We start from the raw sequence: 27135 nt of genomic DNA on the forward strand, positions 1-27135 counted from the left end.
ATATGTGGGTAGTAATAGTTCACACATTCCAGGATTACATCTAACGGCATGCATAGATATCCCCATTAACACAAAACACCAGATTTGGAGCAGTCACATAGCAAACAGAACACATGCATATATGGAATCATAGTGGCCCTTACAATGGCATGCAGGCAACATTCTTAGCAAAAGGCCACCAATAATACTGTTTCAACATGGAACATGACTAGAAACACATTGAACAATTTGTTGTACAATACAATATATGTCCCAACAGTAGGTTTGTTGTAAACATACCCATTGCGTTGTGTGATTAGACTATTGTTGCAGATATGGTGTGGGGGGGGAGGACAGAGATGCCAATTAACAACTACTATATCCTTGCAGTATGAGGTCCTCTGACCTTTTTTCCTCTTTATGTCTTTCAGGCACCATGTCTCGAGAACATTTGCCAGTCTATTCCCCCCAGGAAAATGAGGTTATAATAAACCACCTGGTGCAGCACTACCACACCCTGTTTGACCGTACAGCCCATGATTTGCAGGAGAGGACTGCCTTGTGGAACGAGCTCGTCTACAGGGTAAACAGTGTCGGCCTGCATAAACACAGGTATGAGCAGGTCCGACATTGTTGCACAGACCTAATCCGCTATGCCCGTCAGCACGCTGCTGCAGTTAGGAGGGACCAGCTAGCCACAGGGGGGTCATGCCATCCAGCCCCCCCGACACATGCTGAGGAGCTCCTCACCAGCCTCAGGGCACCTGCCCACCAGCAAAGACAAGACACAGTGGATAGGATTGTGGAGGTGGGTGCTACCCACACAACGGACGAGGAGCATGCAGGTAAGGCCCCAGGGCATATCAGTAGACCACTGTTGTTTATCTATCTGCATCTGTAGAGTTTAAACATGCATATGTGAAATAAAATATACATAGTCTGTTGCTGCAATGTAGTAATAAACAGATGTGCATAATCTGTAGTATTGTGGGTTTGTACTATTGATATACTGAAACATTGCTTCCACCCTGTACCAATGCCACAGGTGTGGCTACTGACATCACATCTCTCAAACAACTACGTAGGTCCCTCTGGTATACCTCTGGGGCAGCAACCTGTAGCTGGTGAGTTTGGTGTTGTTTGTTAAGGTTTGCCAATACACCGGCCATGTTATGGCCATGGTATTTGCCATGCACACGTTTCAAACACCTACCCATAGTACATGCTGTAATTGTTCACTTATTGTTGCTGTTAACTGCACTGCATCACAGTGGTCACCATGATGGCGTATCTGAAGGATATTTAAGAGTCCTGCAATATAACAAGCGACCTGTCATTGCATGATGTGTGCACAGAGATGAACATAATGGTGGGACAAATGGCCTACAGTAGGAACATGTCTGAAACATCACCCTTATACAGTGCTACAACAGTGTATATACCACTATTGCAATGGCAACTGTTACAGATCTACACAACCGCATATCGCAATACCACATTCCACAACCCTTACAACCTGTAATGTGGTCCTAACGTGAGCAATGAATGTGTAATATGGAATCCTATGTTAGGACAGCAAATATGGGGAATTCATACCTTAACAAACACTGGAAGCATATGTGTGCACACAATCCAAATAACATATTGTGGAAGCAGCTTTTGAGGTACTGGCAGCATTCACTCTTCATGAGTATGCACCTTCCAGCAAGTACAGGTCCTCAATGTCACACCAAGAAATGGTCTGCTGTCCAAGACGTATGTGCATCACATTTGCCCAGTCATCAGCAACAGAAGCAGCCTTGGTTTGCACACTTCTTACAAGCCATAGAATGGATCCCATACCCAACAGGTAGCATGCAGGAGTGGGATATGTAGCCTTACCTCACTATTGCATATACCATGGCAAACAGTGCAGACAGTCATGTAGGTGACGAGGATGTATGGGACAACATTAATGTAAAAAATAAACAGATGGCCATCCAAGACAGATGACGACACATGTTGCAAACTGGTCATGGAGGCTGCCTAGTAACATGCCGCAACACTGAGGGAGTTGCAGTAATATCTAGCAAGTACTGGCTGTGCAGTACCTGTGTCGACAATTGCCTGGACTCTGCATACGTGTGGCTCATGGGTTAGGGTAATCAGATGGGACAGTTGGTACACAGGAAACATCAGCCAGGGCTCTCTACAGGTAGCATATGCATAACATCAAAACTCCCCCAAAGGCATGTGTTGCGATGTGTAATGGTGTACTAAGACCAAATTTGAAACCTACAGAGAGTATCAATTAAGATACATGTGCTGCACAAGCAACACCTCACTCCACCTCAGACCCACCATTCCCATTTGTACCTTGCTGGTGTCAGTGTACACCTGTATGTTTGCCATTCATTAGCAGGGACTAGGCCAGTACACATGGTGTTCTGAATTTGGGACATTGCAAAATGACACTCATGTGTAGCCCATAGCTGTCAAGCATCTGCAAAAAGGCTGAGGATGGGGAGGGGTGTTATCCTGAAACACAATAGTTAACTGAAGCAGACATCCAAAGCTCACTAGGAATGGCTGTATCTCCACACAGTCAAGGCCATGAACTGTGGCAGATATAACCATGACTCCACAGAAACAGTGAAGGCACTGGATGACCTCCAAGGGCTGTGCACATGAGGTAACCTTGCAATCTTGCAGAGTTGGGGGGCATTTGTAGGGCAGAGTGACAAAATACTGGCAAGTGCAGATGGGCCATGCTAGTATATCCCTTCCAGGAATAGTGACTGCTGTAGTACACTTAACAGTTGGTGCAACATATCATCATGTTAAGGGTGTGCACATTTATGCACCCACAGATTGTATGCATCTCAATCAGCATCTGCACAACTAACATATTTGTTTGATACTGCATTTGATTGCACAGGTCATATGTCACATATCAGGTTCATGTAATGTTAGCGTATGCAGTATTATCGCCCCATGGCATATCAGGGAAAGACAGTGCCCTATCAATAAGGGTGTGTACATTCCTCATAGCCACAGTAAAGTTTGAAGGTTGTCAGTGTAATTGTATTTTATTGGTCATACATGCACCGCTGATGATGAGATCTGCAAATCAGACATCAGGCATTCATTATTGACATCTGTCCATGTATCATCCCAGGTATGTGTTGGACAAACAAATAGGGGCTGTGAGCAGCAGAGCAAACATAACTGACAAACATATACACACTCAGCAATGGCATGTACACCTGTGAGGTATGGTGCATAGCACATGCCAGGGTGCTGCACAGGTGCACAGCAATAATGTGTACATGGGTACAGTGTGTTCCAGGGGAAGGGGCATCACCTACTAACAGAACCCATGCATCACAGAGATGTATAATGCTGGTAACAGGGATTGACTGCAGTGCATGCTGAGTGCAATATGTCATGCATGTTGACAGATGGGTAATGAGAAGTCTGTGTGTAATATCTTTGTGCAACCTCACCTGTAAGTGTGTGTGTGTGTGTGTGTGTGTGTGTGTGTGTGTGTGTGTGTGTGTGTGTGTGTGTGTGTGTACAGCTAAGCAATGACATACAGGTCTTAAAGTGCGTTTCTTGTTTTCCCCTCACAGGTGGCAAGGTGGGTGTAAGGGTCCCTCCTGCAGGCAAACTGATGTTAGTGTCCATACAGACACTGACAATGATGATAGGTGTGTTGAGGCACAGGCAGTGTTTCAAGGGGCTGAAGCTTTGCCATCATTAGACATCCCACTGTTATCCACCCCATCCCTCCACATAGTCACATTGCCTATACATACCCCATCACCAGTGGCCATAGATGAGGGACAATTGGCAGGTGGTGGCATGGGATAGGACAGTGTGGTGTTTATGACACATGTATCTGGACACACCAGCCATAGCCAGATGCCTGGAGAGGTACCACACAAGCAGATGTACAGCGGTGCTCATAGGAGAGCTGCTAATCATCATGCCCCTGGCAGAAGTGCCACATTTGGTGTCACCAGGTAGCATAATAGTTAAGACACTTACCTTGCATGCACAAGGTGCAAGGTTTGATTCTCACATGGGGTAATTGGCTAGGCTTAAAATGGCCCACAAGGGCAATTAGCCTAGTAGTATTCTATGAATCTATGAACCTATGAACCAGATGCATGTTTCAGGCCATCATGGAGGTGCAGGCATGTATGGAACGGTATACCAGACAGGGTCTGAGGCTGCAGAGGTCTAGTCATTCTGCTGTTATTGACAATATCCGTGATATTGTAGGTGCCTACCATTATTTTGCAGAGGTCCTGGATAGATGGTTGGGTGAGATGGTGGGAATCCTTGACTGTGGAATGTCTGTGCTTGAGCATATGGTGGGAGTAGTGCAATGGCTACATGGATGTAGGCCAGCAACACCAACAGGTGGAGGTCGATGTGGACGTGCAAGAATTCAGAGCTGCTCCCATAGTGGCAGTACCAGCTCCAGCACTGCAGGGGGGTGCTGTCCACACCACAACATAGCAGGCCATGTGCACATGGCCCTGGCCAGTCCCAAGAGGGACCTGTATCCAGCGGACATATATCATCATCAGGGGATAGTACCATATTGTGGCTTGTACCTGGTGGTGCCCCTGGAACCCCTGGCAGGCACAGTTCTCATGTCCATAGCTGGAGATGGTGAACTGCACACCCTGGCAGGTATGGTCTGTAGCTGTCCAACAAACCCCTGTATAGGGCAGCCACATGGTAGAACTGTGTGCATGCACACACACACACACACACACACACACACACACACACACACACACACACACACACACACATTACCAACACAGCTAGGGCAATCCCATACTTACACACACCACATCTGCACAGCCCAATTAATAATGAAACCCCCTAACACACCACATGATGTCAAATGAATGGCTCAGCCTAGGTCTCTGGCAAACCCACAACACACCCTGTGCATATGATGATACCATTGCCACATCCCTGTCATCCATAACATTGATGCAAGGCCAGGCTAATATGGTTCTGATGCACAGGATGACTGCACGATGGTGTACGAATGTAATGCTGTATAACATGTTTTCAGCACTAACATTTAATGCTTACATATCAGGATGTGTAGCTGTTAGGCATGATGCATTATAGCTGTTATTAACACTGAGTGACTGTGGTCTCCATAATATATTCCATTTGTGTTATAGGTGTCTATGTGTCAGTAGGATGTTGGTCTGCTGTTGTTTCCTACAAGCGGTATGGCACTGTGGTGACACCTTGACTGTGCCATATCATGGGTACAGCTGAACACAAGTCACAGGTCTGTATAACAGTTACTGCTTGTGCATGCCTGATAGGTCTGAGGGGTGTATACAGGTGAGTGCATGGTGGCTGATGTCAGCAGCCCTTCTACTCTGGTCAATGGTACATGTACTGGGTGGTACACACCACGTGTTTGTGTATAACACACACATACAGAAGCTTTGATGTCGATGCAATACACAGAGAATACTGTACACATGGCTGTATGTACTTTTGCAAGGAACCCATTTTAGCCTATGTAATTCCATCAAGGCAGAATAAGCATGACATCACATTAGGAAATAATCAGTCTGCTAATTTAATGTCATTGATGATGGTACTGGCAGGGTATATGTCCCCTTCCCCAATGTAGTGCAATCCTCAACTTGGTAAACATAGGTGTGCTGGTGTGGGTGGCAGAGCCGTACCCTGTGGAGGGTGTGGGGTGGTGTAGAACCACACATAGTGTGACTGACAACTACTTAACCTGTTAACATGAACTGTACAGTATTACGGCCAACTAAGCAGGGGGGATACACTCAACAATAACCGCAATGATGGTGGTGGTGTCCACAAGATCCTCACCCAGCTATATATACCAACCCCAGTATTGCTGTACAGATATACAGTGGGAAAAAGGCCATTTACACATCTACTACTAGGTTTGATGGACTGAAGTTCCACAAGATGATACCTGCCAAATGTTAGCATTTGCCAGTCAGGTCTCGGGCAGATGGCCTCCTGGGACATGTATATTCTGAAAACTGAAGTAGATCCCTTCACATACACACACACTCTTACTTGGCAACACTGGGGCTAGAACCCCTACCTAGGTACTTCTAATGTGTGTGGCCTTAATTGCACACACCACACAGCTTTTAGGATGAGGTGTGTTCCAGGTTACATGTTAAGTGAAGAACATCACCAGGCCTTGTACAGTATGGTAATGGGGGATGTACTGGTTGTTTATGAACAATTTATAGTGTGACATACTGTCATACACACATTGACAAATACATAACAGTCATACACACATCTGAGAAACCTGGGTTTATCACTGCTAACTACCTTGTCAGTGTGTCCATTCTGTTACAGATAAATTGCACACAGCACATGCATCATTGGGCTGGATAGTGTAATCAGTTACCTGCATGGTTGATGGTAACAGTGGTCACCATACAGTGGACCTTGGGACATGTATAGGGGTACCATGGTGCAAAGACAGTATACCCAGCACCCAGACCCCACATTGGATATTGTACTAACTGAAACCCATGATAATACTCTGACATACCCACCATCACACATTGACAAGGACTGCAATACAACCCCTTGTTTATCTAAAGAGTGCTACTACAGGGATAGACATGTATTGCACATGCCACAGGGATAGTAGGGTGATGCTTTGTCATGGCTCTCCTACAGTCAGCAACATCACTATCCCTTCTGTGTAGCAAGGTGTATTGTATTAAGAGAATGTGGCCTCAGAATGCTGTATCCTACAAATATACACACTTGTCAGAACTCAGAGGGTAACCCATGCCTAGCTATTCATTTGTACAACAGTGTTGTGCTGGTACAGCAAGCTCCAGAAAGCCCATAGGGTGAAGAGTGTAACTAACTATGGCAATGGGGGGTTGCGGTGGGTGTGAAGGGCCTCAGGGTATTATCAACTACAGGTTTACAAACACACAGACACTGTTATTCTCAGTAATGCACACTGACACATTTGTCAGTACAGGGGTCCATAGGTGCAGATGTTCATACGTGTGTGCCAGAATATTGTCCATGGAGAGATGGGAAGAGTAGGGGATGTGGGTACAGTGGTATCATGCCACCTGCCATTTGCCATCAGGTCATCTATCAACTGATGCCATGGGAGTGATCCTCAGGGTGAGAGTTAAATGCAACATCAAATCATCAGGTTGCCTCTTGCAGAGGGCCAGTGAGGTGCTCCAATTGACATATATGCAACATGTATTACATAACATGGTCAGTGTCTGTCTTGGAGACCTGTACCCAAGCATGTTCTGTTGACTGTGGTAGTGTAGTTGAGGTATCCATGGCATGTGGTGCATACATGGTGGGAATTCCTAGATGTGGCATTCATAAAACAGCTGGGCAGACATGTCAGTGTCACTCAAGCATAGGTTGCCTATAAGCAGCCAAGACGGATACCTAACATCTGCACAGAGGACAGACATCAGCAAGCCAACCAGTTATGCATTAGGATGAATGTGTTGACAGATAGACGTCTGACACTGATAGGTATGCCATTACTACATGACAGCAGCCCTCAATGACATGTCCTATAAGCACATTAGTCTGCAGTTAATACCCACATGTTAGATCAATATCCAGTAGGAAATACTTAATGACACAAACTCACACACCAAGAACATGACAGTGAGGACTGAGAGTCCATCTTTGCATGCAGGGGTGTTTGGCGCCAGTACTACAATCTGAAATCTACTCTTACTTGGGAAAGCACTGTCAACAGTAGTAAAGTAATGATAAACTACATGCCAGTGTGACTACATATAACCAGGGATACTACCCATGTATGTGACACATTCAATGGAAAAGAGTGTTGTACAAGCTATATATACTCAGGTGCCCCAGACATTAGACTCACACCCCTTTCTACTGTAATGACAGCACACAGATGCATGTTATGTACATGGAATTAAATACACTTATTAAAGATGTCATTACCCTGCTATTTTATCAGATTGGAATGTGATCACTGTTACCAGGGCTGAGGCATGTGGAGCAGGTTACAGCATTGTTGCAATATAAATACTTAGCAGATTTGTGCACTGTTAAGCGAAGCCTACACAGTGTAAGTGGCAATAAACAGCCCTGGTAGGTCTTGAACCCAGGGCCCAATACACTATAATCAGAGCAGTTAACCAATAAGTCATTACAGCTATGAAAACATTTGTTGTTTTTTCCAATATATCTGTCAGTGCACATACCAAATAGTATTGAACAACTGTTTGACTTCTACAATTGTGTAGTACTTGTTAGTGATATTAGTGTTGAATCAAGTATGTTGTTATGTCTAAATATATACATATCAGATAAATACGGTGTGATACATCTGAGAAGGTATATGCAACAGTTATGTTTACACAAAACAAGGATATATATATATATATATATATATATATATATATATATATATATATATATATACATATGTAGATATATGTATACATGTACATATATATTTTTACATATAATTATTTATGTACATCTGTATATTGCGTTATATATATGGTCATATATAGATCTATCTGTATGTATATATATATATATATATATATATATATATATATATATATATATATATATATATATGTCAGAAAAATATGCATTAATGTATATGTTTAGTTCTTATTAGAAGCTAAAAGGGTTAACACATTTCATTCTATTTTATGTACAGCTTAGTTTTGTATGAAACTACAAGATGCTTTCTGAAACTGCAAGATGCTCTCTGACCTAGTATTTGCAAGCACAGCAAAATTCATGTTTATGCCATTTGGAAATTTACTGAGAAGCAGGTGATTATCTGCTAGGTCAGGAAAATAATGAATAGAACAATACTGTTTTCTATAATGTTATTGAACTTAAACTATCAGCTCTGTTCATGTTATGAGAACATGCACAGCTGTAGAAAAGATAGATACATTTGAACAAAGACTGCTTGAAGAAATGAACTATAATCTGTGCTTGCTTTGTGCTCGAATTAGCCATAGTACCTTGAATGGTAACATCATATAGTGAGAAGTTGTATCTAACCGGTGGTCTCCAAGGCCACGTTGTTTTTCTTAGGAAGTTTTTTTATAAACTTGATAGTGCCAGCAGAAAATCATGGACAAACAGCTGCTATGAAATAATATTGTAAGAACTTGTGATTTATTACGTCAGCTTAGTAGGCAATGTCTTGTAAGAAAAGTATAAGAATGGCTTCACTTCCTGATTTTAGTTAGACAAACTCTGTATTAGCACGTTATTGTCTCCTTTCTGCAAGATGAAAGTGCCTTAACCTGAACCTGCCATGTGTTGATCTTTTTGAAGTTGTTTTTCCTTTGACAGATTGGTCCTTCAGACCGGAACCTCTCACTTCGCTTCAGGTCAGATGGGCCAGGTGGCATGAAACCATACGGGGAAGAGACCACATCGGTTCTTCTGCTCTAAAAGACCTCCGACTGAATTGTCATTCAAAAGAGGCCAGCCACTGTTCTGATCTGTGACTGGAGGATGAGTTAACGTTTTTTCCTCAAACCAGACGATCCATCATGGAGGCTCAGGTAAGGTGAGATTTACTTTTTTCTGTTTTAGATCAGGGACTTGATTTGTATCATCTGTCAGGAGATTTGTCTTGTACAAGTCAGGGACAGGAAGATTGCATTCTTGTCATAGATCAGGGAAACAGAATAGGTAAAGATTTCAGGAGAAGGTGAAGAAGGAGGTACCAGAATTAAAAAATCAAAAACAAGCAGCAATTGGTTTTTTTTCATTTATTATATTTTATATACTTGGATTTGTGAAGGAGTAGAAGAGTTGTGTTTCTTTTAAACAGAATAGGTAAGGCAGTTATTCTAGATAAACTGTGAAAAAGAGAAATTGTGGTACCACGTAAAAATAAGAAGGGTTACGTAACATTTTAACAGTTAGAACAAAATGGGAAATAAGTGCACAAAAAGTTCCCAAGATCCACCGTTAACTGAAGATGCAAAATATATGCAATTACAGCGTGCCGACAATGTTAGGTACTATACAAAATGGGTTAATAAATATGAATTTGATGGCAAATTAGAAAAATCCTCACTTATTAAACTTGTCAAACAGCTTAAAACTGATGCAAAAGGTCAGGTAAAAAAGCAACGTCAATTAGGCATTCCTCAGGCACACAGGTGGATTGAGGAAGCAAACCGTAGGGAACAAAAGAGTAATAATTCAAAAGCAATGTTTCTAGATAAAGAGGACAATAATTTGGTAATAGCATCAGCCCCTTCACCCCCTCCACTTCCCTTACCAGAATATGAAGCGAGTGGACAAGCTGGTACACCTCCGCTATACCCGGCTGTCTCTGCGAAGCCAAGACCGTTTGTCAGAGATCCCGTCGAGACTAGGTCTCGAACACGAAACTTAAGAGGTGATATTGAGTTATATCAAATGAACAAAAATTCACGAGCTATGAGTGAAGAAGAGATATGTCCGCCCATAGAAGTACCAAATCCTCAGGCAGGACAGGAAGGGCAGGACCCAACTCTCCTGGTATCTAGACCATAGACACCGGAAGACATCCGAAAAGCCACAGAGGGAATTCCCCATCCAAAAGTTAATTTTAGAAAATTCTTAGAAGACTTTCAGGGCATGAGGTTAAGTTATCACTTAAATGGAGAAGAAGTAGAAAAAGTAGTTAGACAAATCGTAGGTCCAGATGGGCACATGATCAGTGGCAACTGGAATCCCTGTGATGCAGAACACAAGCCACTCCCACATAGCAACGCAGAACTGGATAACAGAGTAAAAGGTCTAACAGACCGAATCTCTGAGAAATGGAAGCCTAGGGCAGACTGGACTTGCATTAATCAATGCATCCAACAAGAAGGTGAAACTGTTGACAGATATTATGCTAGATTATTAGAGTGTTTTAATAACCATTGTGGAATGCAGGTACCTGAAGACCAAACACATGATTGCCCGTATGAGCAGCAGCTAAAGAATGCATTTTTAAAAGGCAGTATTTTACCTATAAGCAGCTTTATTACAAAGCACATGGTAGACCATCGTACAAGTAGATTACAGTCACTACTTGAATATGCTAGACATGCCGAAAGGCATTTTAATAATAAAAAGAAAAAGAAAGCCCAAGTATTTTCTGTAGAAGATGGAGCAGAAGTTTATGTAGTACAGTCCAGGAAAAAGGGCAAGAAAATTGCCCAAGGAAACAAACAATCTGATAAGCGATCAGAGGAGTTTGAAGAGAGAAAGAAAAGGGGTGAATGTTTTAAGTGCGGAAAAAAGGGACATTTAGCAAGGGATTGCAAGCAAAACAAGAAGGTAGTCATGGAAGATAAGGAGGGTGAGGACTGACTATATGATAGTCAAGAATCACTGGAAGGGAATAACCAAGAAAAGACAAATGCAAGTGTGATAGAGGGAGTAGAGAATGTGACAGAAGAAATAGAGGAAGTGTAAAAAATCACAGATAGTGAAGAAAGTGAAATTTTAGACTTAGCATTATTGAGCCTAGAGCTCTACTTGGTAGATACAAAACTGGAAGTTACACTTCTGGTAGAGGGGAGGGAAGTCAAATTTCTGTGTGACTCAGGGGCATCACGGACCCTGATACATCCTTCTAAACTACCAGAAAATTCAGAATCACTCGATTACATATTAGTGAAAGCAGCTAATGGACAACTGTATCGGGAGCCACTCTCCCATAACGTAGCAATAACTGACCCTGTTTCAGGAATGACCCAGAAAAGCAAAATTGTTGTTTCTGCAAAATGCCCAGTAAACCTTTTGGGCAGAGATCTTATGCAGATATTTGGCATAGCAGTAGTTCCAACTATGCAGGGTATGGAAGCACAGCGACAAATGGATACTTTTGTAGTGCGACCGGAGGGCGAAACATTTTATTGGTACAGCCAGGACTTGGTCACGACTGGTCCAGGGGCAGTAACCAAAGAGCTGATGAACATAGCCATCAGTAAGTCCCCCTCCCTTGACAATGATAAACAGCATTTGTTGCACTGTACTCTGTATTATTGTAACACACCAGGACCTGATAAAGAATATGAGCAAGAACTGTTTAGAAACCATGCAAACAGATTAGTATTATGTAATCTGTACTGGGACACAGAAGGGAACAGTGTAGTTAGCTGTTCATTGCCCCAGGAGTTCTTTGCACTTTATAAATCTAATTGATTACCACATGTTAGTTTGACTAAGGACAAGAATGTGAAATGGGCAGACCTAGGAGAAAAAGTCACAAAGTGGGAAAAACAGACGGAGTTAGAACTGTCAGAACAGGGAGTACAGAAGCAGAAGTTCAATTGAATAACACAGACACACCCAGCTGTACACTTGCAGCCTAGCAAGGACAGCTGATTAGCACTCTTACTAGAAGAGGAAGAGAATGCCTTACAGAATATACCAGAAACTCTCTGGTCAACAGGGAAATCAGATGTAGGACTTATTCGTACTGCAGGACCAGTTACTATCACGCCAAAATCAGCATTTATACCACAAAAGAGACAGTATCCCTTAAGGAAAGATGCAGAAGTAGGAATCAAACCTATAATAGCAACTTTAGTTAAGGAAGGAGTACTGGTAGAATCTCTCGATTCACCATGTAACACACCCTTATTTCCTGTCAGGAAAGCAAACGGAGAATGGCATATGGTCCAAGATTTACAAGCTGTAAATGACGCAGTAATACCTAGAGCACCTACGGTGCCAGATCCACACATCCTATTCAATGATTTGAAGCCTCAACAGAAGTATTTTTCTGTGGTAGATATTAGCAATGCATTCTTTTCAATACCGATACACCCTGACAGCCAACATTGGTTTGCATTCACATTTCAGGGGAAAAGGTATACATACACGCGACTACCACAGGGATATTGTGAAAGTCCAACAATATTCTCACAAGAGATGGCAAGCAACTTGGCGGGATTTAGCCCACCGAGAGGCAGTCAGATTTTACTTTATGTAGACGAGATCCTGCTGGCAGTCCCCACCCATCAAGAATGCAGAGAAGATACCATAGCATTATTACATTTTTTAGCCACTCAAGGACATAAAGTAAACAAAAACAAGTTGCAGCTTTGGAGAAAGCAGGTTAAATACCTGGGATATGTAATATCCAAAGAAGGCAGAACATTAGATGAAGATAGGAAGATAATTTTACAAGCACCCAAACCGACTACCAAGAAGGAAATGATGTCCTTCCTGGGTACGACTAATTTCTGTCAGAGTTGGATTCCAAACTATGCCTTGGAGTCTGCTCCACTGACCAACTTGATATACAAGAAACCTATGGCAGCACACGATTTATTACAATGGACACCAGAAGCAGAATCAGCTTTCTGCAAACTAAAACAATTGATAGCATCCTCATTAGTTTTAGGATTACCAAACTATCATAAATGCTTTTTTCAAACTGTAGATTGTAAACAAGGTTATATGACATCAGTGTTAACACAGCAACATGGGGACAAACAATGCCCCATAGCTTACTATTCATCACAGCTGGACCCAGTGGCGTGATCCCTGCCCCACTGTGTACAAGCAGTAGTCGCAGCTGCAATGGCAGTACAGGCTTCAGCCTCAGTAGTGTTGTTCCACCCTCTCACATTGAGAGTGCCTCATGCAGTCCCAATTATTTTACTGCAAGAAAAAGTAGCATATCTTTCTCCTGCTAGACATCTTTCCTGTATGACTATACTGTTGAGCCAACCTCATATGACAATTGAACGATGCACAACTTTGAATCCGTCTACCTTGCTCCCAACCCCTGTGGACGGCACACCACACAGCTGCCTGCAGGAGATTGAGCAAAAGACACTGCCTAGAAAAGATCTAACGGATGTTCCCTTGGATGATGCCGAGGTGACATATTACGTGGACGGCTCATGCAGAAGGGGTCCTACAGGACAGAACCTAGTGGGGTATGCAGTAGTTTCAGATACTGAGATTTTAGAAGCAAAGTTTTACCACACAACTTATCTGCCCAAGCAGCAGAATTGATTGCCTTGACAAGGGCATGTACCTTGGCAAAGGGTAAATGTGTAAACATTTTTACTGACAGCCAGTACGCTTTTTTTACTGTACATGTTTTTGTGCAACAGTGGAAGAATAGAGGAATGATAACATCTACTGGTAAACTGATTAATCATGTGCAGTTTATTTTAGATTTGTTAGAATCTATTCAGTTACCTCAAAAAGTAGCTATTTGTAAATGCGTAGCTCATACCAAGCAACAGGATAGTATTTCAAAAGGTAATGCAAGAGCTGATACAGCTGCAAAGCAGGCAACCTCAGCTTCAGAAATATTTCTTTTGAGTGAGGAATTACAACCTTCTGAGATTTTAGATTTAGAAATGTTGAAAACAATGCAGACACTTACTACGAAAGTAGAAAAACAGAAATGGATAAAACGAGGAGCAATTCTTGAGAAAGGGCTGTACATCTCCAAAGAAGGAAAACCGATTTTGCCATCTAATTTGTTTAGATATGCAGCTTTGTTGAGCCATGGGCAGTGCCATGTCTCAACAGGGGGGATGGTACAGTTAGTGAATCGAGTGTTCACAGCATATGGATTTATAAACTACACAAAAATTTTTGTGCGGCATGTTATGTTTCTAATAAGCATCATGCACAAGGGGCGTTGAAGCCTAAGCAAGGAAGTTTCCCTGCACCACCGTACCCATTCCATACTATCTGTATGGATTTCATAGAACTGAACAAGTGCGAAAATAAGAAGTATTGTCTTGTCATTATAGATATGTTTTCCAAACGGGTGGAAGCTTTTCCGACCAAAAATCCAGATGCAGCTACCATTGCAAAAGTCCTTGTTAGAGAAATTATTCCTAGATTTGGCATACCAGAAAAGATCTACAGTAACAATAGGTTCATAGGTTGGTACTAAGTTAACTGCCCTTGCAAGCCATTTTAAGCCTAGCCAATTATCCCTTGTGAGACTCAAATCCTGCACCTTGTGTTTGTAAGGCAAACACCTTTACCATTAGGCCACCCTCCCAACATGCTGAGTCTTTTAATGTTTCAAATTGTTGGGTTTGTACAGCTGTACCAACAGCATATGGGGGATTATTAATGACTGCTGGCACACACTTTGTAAATCAAACTATACAACAGTTGAGCCGATATTTTGGAATTTCCTTGAAGAACCATTGTGCATATCATCCGCCATTTTCAGGACTAATAGAGAGGCATAATGGGGTTTTGAAAAATAAACTTAGGAAGTTAATTAGTGAGACACAAAAGAATTGGGTGTACTGCCTGCCTCTGGCACTGTTGAACATGAGAACTGTTCCAAACGCAAAGGGGTTAACTCCTTTTGAAAAATTATTTGGGAGGGCATACTATATACCTCAGTGGAAACCTCTCACACCTGCAGACCAGGAGGCCGACAGTTCACTCGCAGAATATATGAGACGACTACTAAGTAATAAACAACTTTTGCAGTTAAATTCTGTTTCAGATAAAAAACAAACCGGACCATCGGAAGCAGCAGTAGTCCCAGGCACGTGGGTCTGGGTGAAAGTCATCAAAAAGAAGAACTGGACGTCACTGAAGTGGGAAGGGCCATACCAAGTGCTACTGTTAACACCCACTGCAGTCAAGATCACAGAGCGAGCATCCTGGATTCATCTGACACACTGTAACTGGTCAAAAACTTTGAACTGGACAAAAAACTTGTTACTGTTACACAAGAACAAAATGACCAGATATGGAGCCAATAGGAATAAAGAACAACCTCAGAAGTATTGCATGATCATTCTGTTAACTATACTGATAACAATAATCTTTTTGCTGTGGCCTTTCCTTTTTCCAGCCACACGAGCTGAACTGAATAAACGTGATGCTTTACTCATAGACTGGCATCCAAACTTTAACACTTACCAAGTGATCAAACATGTGTATGCTGAGACTTTTAATGTTTCAAATTGTTGGGTTTGTACAGCTGTACCAACAGCATATGGGGGATTATTAATGACTGCTGTCCCCCTAGGGGTCAATGAGACCTTGGAAAATTTGATTTTTGATACTACGACTGTGAAATTACAAGACAAAATAGAATTTTACCTGCCTGTTACACAAAAGGGAATTATATGTTTTTACAAAAATTATACTGTTCAGGTGGGTTGGAGCAATTGTAATGTGACTGTTCCTTACAAATGTTATACCAAAGCTAATAATGCAGGTTCCATTTGTGATACAAACTATGACTCATTTCTTAAATCAATGCACAAAACAGTTAGTGAAGTACAACATAATCCTGTTCTTTTTAAACAGCTATCTGTCATTGATAGAAAAATGTTTCATGCAGGGCAAGTATATATTAATACCAAAGTAGAGGATTGTTATTTTGTGTGTGGGGAAAAAAGCATACAAATGGTTACCTGAGAATTGGTCCGGCAGTTGTTTTTTGGGTTACCTGGTTCCGGCCATACGACACACTGCAGTTTTGCCTCAGGGAAGAATTCGAAATGTCAGAGAGGTCACCAAGAAACCTGGAAATCCAATCAAGAAACCTGAGAATCCAGTGGGACGAATCAAAGCAGGCTGGAGAAACCATAACTCTGTGAAAAACAAAGATAAACTGACACACATGGACTTGAGTGATACTATCATATCGTGGGCAGGTATAGCCCCTGCATATGGCGCAGTAAAATTGATTTGGGAGCTGAGAAAACTGTCCAAACTTCTCGAAGTAATGAGCAATGCAACTTTTTCTGCTCTCAAATTAGTAACTGATGAACTGAACGCTATGAGAACTGTGGTGCTTCAAAACCGCATGGCTCTCGACTTCACCCTTGCGGCGAAAGGCGGTACTTGTGCTTTAATAAAAGAGGAGTGCTGTTCGTATATTCCTGACAACCAGCATGAGATAAACAACCACCTCGAGGTAATTCAGCAAGTGTCGGGCATGACCAAACCAGGCCCAAACCCACTGACAGATTTTTTCCAGTATTTGTTTGGAGAGTGGGGTGCCATCCTAATAAACATCCTGATCGCCATTTTTGTGGGATTACTCCTATTAGGAGTGTGTGTTTGTTGTGGTATTCCCTGCATGAAAAGATTAATTAAAGATTTTATAGACATGTCAGTTTCTGAGAATTTGTATCAAAGTACTGAATTTGAAGAACTGTTGAAAAATGAAACACTTTCATAAGTTTAAACTGAATGACTCTCTTAACTGCAAATTCTGAATGGAAGAAGTTAGGAGAAGAAGCAAACTGTTTATGCTTTTCAAAATAGAATAAAAAGTATTAACAGGGGGAAATGTCAGAAAAATATGTATTAATGTATATGTTTAGTGCTTATTAGAAGCTAAAAGGGTTAACACATTTCATTCTATTTTATGTACAGCTTAGTTTTGTATGAAACTACAAGATGCTTTCTGAAACTACAAGATGTTCTCTGACCTAGTATTTGCTAGCACAGCAAAATTCATGTTTATGCCATTTGGAAATTTACTGAGAAGCAGGTGATTATCTGCTAGGTCAGGAAAATAATGAATAGAACAATACTGTTTTCTACAATGTTAATGAACTTGAACAATCAGCTCTGTTCATGTTATGAGAACATGCACAGCTGCAGAAAAGATAGATACAGTTGAACAAAGACTGATTGAAGAAATGAACTATAATCTGTGCTTGCTTTGTGCTCGAATTGGCCATAGTACCTTGAATGGTAACATCATATAGTGAGAAGTTGTATCTAACCGGTGGTCTCCAAGGCCACGTTGTTTTTCTTAGGAAGTTTTTTTATAAACTTGATAGTGCCAGCAGAAAATCATGGACAAACAGCTGCTATGAAATAATATTGTAAGAACTTGTGATTTATTACGTCAGTTTAGTAGGCAATGTCTTGTAAGAAAAGTATAAGAATGGCTTCATTTTCTGATGTAAGTTAGACAAACTCTGTATTAGCACGTTTTTGTCTCCTTGCTGCAAGATTAAAGTGCCTTTACCTGAACCTGCCATGTGTTGATCTTTTTGAAGTTGTTTTTCCTTTGACAATATCTATATATATATATATATATATATATATATATATATATATATATATATGTGTGTGTGTGTGTGTGTGTGTGTGTGTGTGTCTGTGTGTGTGTGTATTTATATATATATATATATATATATATATATATATATATATATATATATATACAGGCTATATATATATATATATATATATATAAATATATATATATATATATATCTATATATATATATATATATATAAGGCCTGCTTTTGCGCTTGTTTCTGTCCTGTAACTCCTGGGCCCATCTCATTTGCTCACTCAAAAAAAAAAAAATGTATCTGCTTTTACTGTATTTGTGTTTCTTCCTACTTTATTTTGCTTTTGCGTCATCTTAAAAGTACGCAATTGTATTTATTACTGCTTGGTCTAACTCATTCTAAGCCTTTTAGTTTAAGCACTTGGGCTTCAGACCAGTTGTTTTACATTAAGAAGGTTTGTGGTCTGCACTGTAGTGGCAGAACAGGTAACTTACATCCTTCATAGTTGGGAACTGCTGATTGAGGGCTCAGTGTCTATTATTCTAAAAGTGTATTAATTCTGGTTTAAGCACTTTGGCTTCAGGCCAGTTACTTTACATTAAGAGGGTTCGTGATCTGCACTCTTGTGGGAGGAGAGGCTGGACTTTGCCCTTCTGAGCTGGGAATTTTTGGTTAAAGGCTTATAGTGCCTGCATATTTGAACTGCTTCTTACTGAAATTGGTACACCTTGTTTGCTGTAGCATAGACTAGATCCAGGCCTGCTGAATCTAGCTTTGTTTGTATGCTTGTTGTTTGTTTGCTTATAGTGTCCCTGAAACGCTAATTCCACCTAAAACGCAGCTTTTCAGTGCTTCTGTGGATCCCTAGTGATATCTGCATTGCTTACTGTACTTATTTCCTTGTTTCACTTGGAAGAAAGTTACTGTTTGGAATTTTTGCATTTAAGTTACCTGTAACACATTGCATTTAAGTTACCTGGCACTTGCTCACTAAAGCAATTATATAAGTCAGCACTAAAAAATTTAAAGCACTACACACTCACAAACTCCCCTTGAGTACCTTGTTCCCCATTGGCCCTTTTTTTCAATTATAAAGGAATTCCCAATACTATTCTAGCATGTCCAAAGGTCAGTTGTCAATCTCCTCTCCGGTCCAGCTGGTGAATCTGGGAATCTTGAGGCAATGTTACAACTGCCTCATGTACACAGACAACCCTCTCCTCCTCCCAACAAATTCCAACACATGTGAGAGATGCAACCATATAGCCAAACTGGAGGCTAAGCTCTCTGAACACAGTACTGGCGTAACCAGTCAGGAGGAGAAGGAAACTACACTCACTACAATTCCAGTCTCACATAGACCTACCACGACAGCAAACCAAACACATAAACACACAAAAACATACTCGGAGGCTCTAAATAAAAATCTGCCTAAGCAGCAGAGAACTCCAAAGCAGACACCCAAGCAACCGCTACCCCAAAACAAAACACGTGAAACACATAGCTCACAAAGCCAGTGTGTCAAACAGTCACAGCCCTTAAGGCTAAATAACACACCTGATACACTTGTAATAGGTGATTCTATCGTTAGGCACACTGATGTCCCGCTCACCAGGCTGAACAAGGAGAAGGTCATGGAGAGCTGCCTGTCGGGTGCTGGGATCCGTCACATAACACAAGCACTCAGGTCACTCCAAGGCAAGTACAAATATGACTCAGTCATTGTCCATGCTGGTGTGAATGACCTGAGACGCACCTCCCTGGACTACATGAAAAGAGACATAGAGGAGCTCTCTGAGCATGTAGCCCAGGCCAGTATGACCCTGACCTTGAGTAGCATCTTACCCTCACCAAGAATGATGCCACAATATGAAGACAAGATGATCAATTTCAACAATTGGCTTAAGTATTGGTATCATTCAAAGGGGATCCAATGCCTGTCAGCTTGGGATGACATGCTCGACAAGCCACGATGCTCCTCTAGGGATGGCTTGCACCTGTCACCCCTGGGCTTTCGGATATTGGCAAAGGCTCTTGCTACCCCCATAGTGCCTTTTTTAGGCAAGGCTCAAAAGGCAAACCCAACTCCATAGGTATCACAAGGGATAAGAAACTAAGAGTAATGCTACTCAACGCCAGACATCTAAACCTCAAGATGCATGCACTCGAAACTCTCCATAGCATGGAGAACATCGATATCTGTGCAGTAATAGAAACCTGGTTCAAGGCTCCTGAGAGCACCCCAGCACTACCAGGCTATACCTCATACCATGCTTTTCGGCCCCAAAACTTGGACTGAACCACAAAAGGAGGGGGAGTATCAATATTTGTAAAAGATATCCACACCTCCAGGTTGGTGTCACAGCACAAAGCATCAGAGACTATCCATGTGCAACTAACAGTGGGTAAAACTGCCTTCCAGTTTATAGCCTGCTACAGACCACCCTCCCAAACCCAGGAACCCCACTCGGCCTTCCTGAGAACACTGGAAAATATGAAGGTCTCTCCAAACACCATTATATTGGGCGACTTCAACTACCCAAACATAGACTGGGAGCATTACTCTAGCTCCAACACCCTAGCCCAAAGGTTCCTAGAATTTATAAACTCAAATGCTATGGAACAACATGTTACCACTCCCACAAGAGGGGAAAACATACTGGACCTGATCATCACCAACATGGGGAGTCTATGCTCCAGATCAGAAGTGTATCCCTCACTGGTAAGATCAGACCATAAACTAATCTCACTGGATATTCACATCCCGACCCCACCCCCTGCCCAGAAAACCACAGTGAAAAACTTCTCTAAAGCAAATTTCACACTCCTCAAAACCGAGGTGGAATCCTTCAAAGCCCCCAGCCTGTGGAAAATATGGCCCAGACCGCAGAATCCTTTATAAACGCATTCTATGAACACCTTCAGGAATGCATGGATCATGCAATCCCATATAAAACCAAGACCCAATCCTCCAAAGGCAGACGTCCTGTCTGGTGGACCCCAGCCATAAACAAACTATACAATAGAAGGAGGAAGCTACCACATGGTAGAGCAAAATCCCAAAAAGGGAAGGCATCTCTGATCAGTATTAGCAAAAAACTACGGGCACTCATAAAATCGTCTAAGGCCAGCTTCGAGAGAAAAATTGCACAGGACACTAAGGATAATCACAAGGCTTTCTTTAGTTATGTTAGGAACCTGGGTGGGAATTCCCAGATATGCTCAGAATTAGTCCAAAATGACAAAAAATACACCAAACCCAAAGACATTGCCAACATCCTAGCTGACAGGTTCAGCGCAAACTCCCCCCCCACCAAAAGGGCAAATATCTATCCCAGCAGAGTGCTGCCCCCCTGACATCTCAGATGCTCAGGTAAGAGCTGCCCTCTCCAAAGAAAAAACACAGCATCAATGGGACCAGACGGTGTCCTGGGCTGCGTCCTACATGAACTCCAAGAAGAGCTAAACCCAAACATAAAACTACTGTTCAATCTCAGCCTTACTACAGGATATGTACCGAAAGAGTGGCGTACAGCAACAGTGGTTTCTCTCCACAAAGGTGTTGCCTCAACGGATCTTGGAAACTATCGCCCCATAAGCCTGACTAGCTTGGTCTGCAAAGCTATGGAAAGGATCATCATGGACCTCATAAATAAAGATATTGGGGACCTACAGACACTGGATCCTACCCAGTTCGGCTTTGTTAAGGGCAGATCCTGCCTCTTAAACCTGGTTGATTTCTTTGAAACATTCACCAAGGCCATTGACGAGGGGAAGGTGGTCCACACAGCCTACCTGGACCTCGTAAAAGCCTTCGATACAATACCCCACTCGGTCATTATAGATAAGCTCACCAGCTTAAATATAAACCCCTATGTCACTAGATGGGTTGCAAACTGGCTCAAGGACAGAACCCACATGGTTAGAATTGCTGGAGCCATGTCAGACTCCAAACCAGTTACAAGTGGAGTCCCACAAGGCTCAGTCCTGTGACCTCTCTTATTCGGTATATATTTCTCAGAGGTACAGGCCAACATGGAAGGACTGTGGCTGACCAAGTTCGCATATGACTGCAAACTGGGTGCCATAATCGACTCTCCAGCTGACACAAGCATCCTCCAAAAGGGCCTCATAGAAACGGACAACTGGTGCCAGAGCCATGGCCTCAAGCTAAACGGCAAAAAGTGTATAGTCATCCCCTTTGGCAAAAACAAAGTGCCCACAAATTACCACATAGGTGGTAATCCATTAAGTACAGAAGAAGTAATTTGGAACCTGGGGACCCGAGTTGATAGCAATCTCTCATTTGTCAACCACGTGGCCAAAGTGGTTAGAAAAACTTTTTATATAGCCCACCTAATCATGAAGGGATTCACATCTAGATCAGGGGAGGTCATCGTGCCTCTTTACTCATCCCTCATCAGGCCCATAATTGAGTACAATGCCCCTTTTGGGATGTACCTTACCAGACACCTGCAGCAACTGGAAAGACCCCAAAAGTACCTCACCAAGAGGATCAAAGGGCTCAAACAGATGCCATATGCTGCCCGGTTAAAGAAACTCCAGCTCTACTCAGTGGCATACTGCCTGCTTAGAGGCGATCTGTGCCTGACGTAAAAAGCCATGTCCAACCCGGAATTAATGGACATGCTGCACCTCAGAAAATCCAAATCCCATCAAGCTATGCGCTCGAGAGACTTGAACCTCAGCACTGAAATAAATAGGACATGCTGGAGGGACAGATTCATAACCCAGATGCTCCCTTCGCTCTGGAATAAAATCCCAGTCCAGGTTAGGCAGAGTCCCTCACTGACTCTCTTCAAGAGGAATCTTGATTAGTGGATGGGAGATCGTAGGTTTACCCTGGGTATCACTTCTGTGTCACTGTTAGACAGAGGCACAGTATACTAAACTCGAAAATGGGCATAGCAAAATTAATTTAAAATGGGTGGCGAAAGCCAAACACACTCTGGCTATGCTTATAAATGCCCTAGGGCAGATAGCCTAGTATGAACCTATGAACCTATGAACCTATATAAATATGTATATATATATATATATATATATATATATATATATATATATATATATATATATATATTTATATATATATATAAATATGTACAAAATATGTACATATAACTATATATATATATATATATATATATAGCTGTATGTATGTAGACATATATGTTTATATATATATATATATATATATATATATATATATATAGATATATATATATAGATATATGTGTGTATATATATATATATATATATATATATATATATATATATATATATATATATATATATATATATACACACATACATATATATATATATATATATATATATATATATATATATATATATATATTTACACACACATATATGTATATGTGTAAATATCTACATATGTATATATATATATATATATATATATATATATATATATGTGTGTGCATGTATATATATATATATATATATATATATATATATATATATATATATATATATATATGTATAACATATGTCCATAGCATGTAGTGGAGTCATACCTCAGAGCCAATACTCACAACCTCTTAGTGCAAGGGGATATCATGTAAGTATTGCAGGTATAAATGTAGACTGTTGCTACTGTCACAGGGGTTGTCTTAACAGAAATGTTGTGTGGGAAGTCACATCTGATATTGACATGTACGCCATCGGTTACTGACAGACATCATACGATCATCATAGTACAGTACCACACAAATCACAGTAATGATCTTGTGGAATGCAGCAGAGATATGTCCAATAAATGTAGATAGTCTGACACACTCTGGTCAGTCCAGAGGTATATACAGAACCCCTTAGTGCAAGACATGTGGGCCAAGGCTGACAAAGTGAAAGTTTACAGCCATGTAAATGGGGAGATCATGAAAATACTGGAATAGATAACCTCACACAGTTTATGCATTCACACACTGCTGCCTGTCCTGACACATAATAACTGGAGCAGCAGAGGTCACAAGCCCACATACTTCCCACTAGTTTGTGACATACATATGTACAGCATCCCATTGCTTTGTCTGAAATACACAGCAGATATGTTGGCCCGGCAACAGTACATCTGACAAATATCTGGTCATAACATCACACTGGGTAAATACACTGAGCTACTAGGCATGTCACAAAGCACTGTGCAAACTACAGGCAGGCTGCCACAACACTTGCCTACATTTCTTATGGGGGAATACACAAGTACCTGCAAATATAGCAGGCTCTACAGGTATGTAACAGCATGGAGTAACAGACACTTGTGTGAAAGTGCATACTCACAACCAATCTGAACACAGCCACAGTCACATATGGTAAGCTTACTTAATATTATAGTGTATGGACTGTGTGAACAACACCATCCTCATATGTGCCACTCACACACTAACCCTACATAATGGTGACAATACACAGTGTATTCCAATGCCTGACTGTGGTATGGGACATGTCGGTCTGACCCTACAAACATATATGACAATAGGGTACCATACACTGGAGCAGCATGCAACATCACATAGAACAGGACCAAGAACAATGACATCTACCACAGTCTGTACACAGGCCAATGTACATATTCCCAATACACACTCAGTCGATAGTCACCATAAGTACACAGACCTCACTACTGTACACACAACAGCAGAATGTCTAGGTTTTGCCCTCAAATATAAGGCCTACTATACATAACATGTATAGCAATCTGATATCTCATTGGCTTGTTATCAGGTATGATGTCAGTAAATAATGATGTACTGAACATATGTACCTCTTACTGCATGACATATGTACAAAAGTTGACAGAGTTGTGGCTGGAGGCACAAACACAGGGACAATATTGACATGTTGCTGTGACAAACCCTTACATTTACTGGTGTAACAGGGTTTGTTGTGACATATATCTTCTGAGGGATATGAAGTCAGTAACTCGCATGGCTGTCACTGTGTACTGATTGCAATCCTCAGAGTATGCTACTGCATTTCTAAAGATAGGAAATGTGTGAGCAATTAACACATGTAAGACTCCAAACACTGGCCAGTCTGCAGATAGTCCTACAGGTGAGAATTTCCCCAACCACATATGTTATGACAGATATTAAATCGTGTAGAATAGCCATATCCACACAAACCCTGTTAAACCAACATTACTTCAAATGTAGAAGAGCAATATTTACATTCTGTCCTCATGTCTCCCCCTCCTGTTTGTTGGCCTTTCTCCACAGTGTATGTTGTAAGAGGTATATCCAACTACCCTCTGTGATGCTGTTTGTCAAACACCCACATGATGTCCTCCTCACAGTGAAGGAAAAGGGCCAACACCCACATGAAGTGCTTAGTTATAGGAGTGTGTTTCCATGCAATTGGCTGTATGAATGATACCACAGCTGTTCCACATGCAATTAGTTAGTGGGGACTGCAATTCGTGCATGGGCCATCAGCTGATCATGAGCATCACTTACAAAGCACAAGCTGCTGCCTAAGCAAAGCAGGTGTATTTTTCCACATCCACCAGAGAAGTAGTGAGAGTGACAGACAGAGAGAAAGTAAGAAAGGAAGGGAGTAGGAGAGTAAGAGCCAAGCATGTTTGTGTATGACCCATGGGTGGAAAGTGGTATCTGGGAATTATGGTGTTGCCTATATTGTGTACTAATCCATACTGTCACATGGTAATTGCACATGGCTGTACACATTTACAGCTGAGGATTGTAGACTAGAATCTCTACAATGTATGTAAAATCTTGGCCTTGTAATGTTGACAATGGGACATGTAGCTTCTCAATATAATGATGTGACAAAACCCACACTGCAATGGACCTTGCCATTACACAATCATCCCAGCACCCACACAGCACACTGACAACACACACAAGCACACACTTACCAGTACTGAATTTCAAACCCTTACTATGCATTGCTATTACATTGTTATGCAGTTGTTGCACACGCCATGGAGCTTACATGTTGGAGAGCTGTCCAAAGGTATCTTTGAAGGTGAGTGACATCAGCAATAGTGATAAAGGGGGGATAAGGGAAGTGTAGTACATGAGACTGTCCACAAAAGCAGGTGTCAAGGAAGACAAAACCACACTCACTCAGGGAATCACACACATTATCACAGTCGGCAGGGTCAGGATTAGAACTCCTCCCTAGCTAGTTTCTTACACTGCAGTATTACACAATCATCACATGCATCACAGAGCTTATCAGGCTGATATATGGCCAAAGGGTTATTTCTAGATGACTGACATCAGAAGGCATGCTACAGTGGGGCAATGGGAGGTGTAGTGAGTGTGAATGGCTTCAAAATCATTAAACTACACACACACACACACACACACACACACACACACACACACACACACACACACACACACGCACACACACTTGCAAGTACTGACATGCATGGGTTCATTGCTTCACAGGTGTGTAGTAGTTGACTGTGCCAGAAGGCTGTACAAGGCTAGGCAAAAGTAATACCTTGGCATCAGACCACATGACAATGGTCTCAAGTGTGGCTTAGGGGTGTAGTCCCTGGATTGGCCCACACAGGTGGATATTGTACTCACCATCCACTCATCTGGGTTACTATTGTGGGTGGCCAGTGCTATGCAATGCTTGCCATGTATGTGATCTATATTCCATAACATGGACAGTGTCTTAGTTGTGTACATGTCCCACATGCATGTTCTTTGATGTGTGGAAGTGTACTTGGGGTCTCTAGGGCATGTTGTGTGGACAGATTGTTATCATCTGATGTGGCATTTCTCACCTCATGTGGCGAGACCTGGCTATAAAACTGAGTTCATGCCTGCACCTACATTGACAGCATGATAGAAGTGCTCAGTGGAGTTAGTGGCATCTGTCCATACAGGGCATGTGTATAAGGTATGGTATTCCTTTTGTGGGTTACATTTGCAGAGTCTACAGTTGTTGGAGGCGTCCGGTGAGGAACATAGCAAAGGACCACTGTAAGCAATTGTTTGCCTATTGTAGGGATGGAACAGGGTGCCATGTCCTTTTACTTACTGAATA

The sequence above is a fragment of the Protopterus annectens genome, chromosome 8.part0, assembly GCF_019279795.1.
Source record: "Protopterus annectens isolate FY-2018-M chromosome 8.part0, PAN1.0, whole genome shotgun sequence".
Classification (NCBI taxonomy): domain Eukaryota; kingdom Metazoa; phylum Chordata; order Ceratodontiformes; family Protopteridae; genus Protopterus; species Protopterus annectens.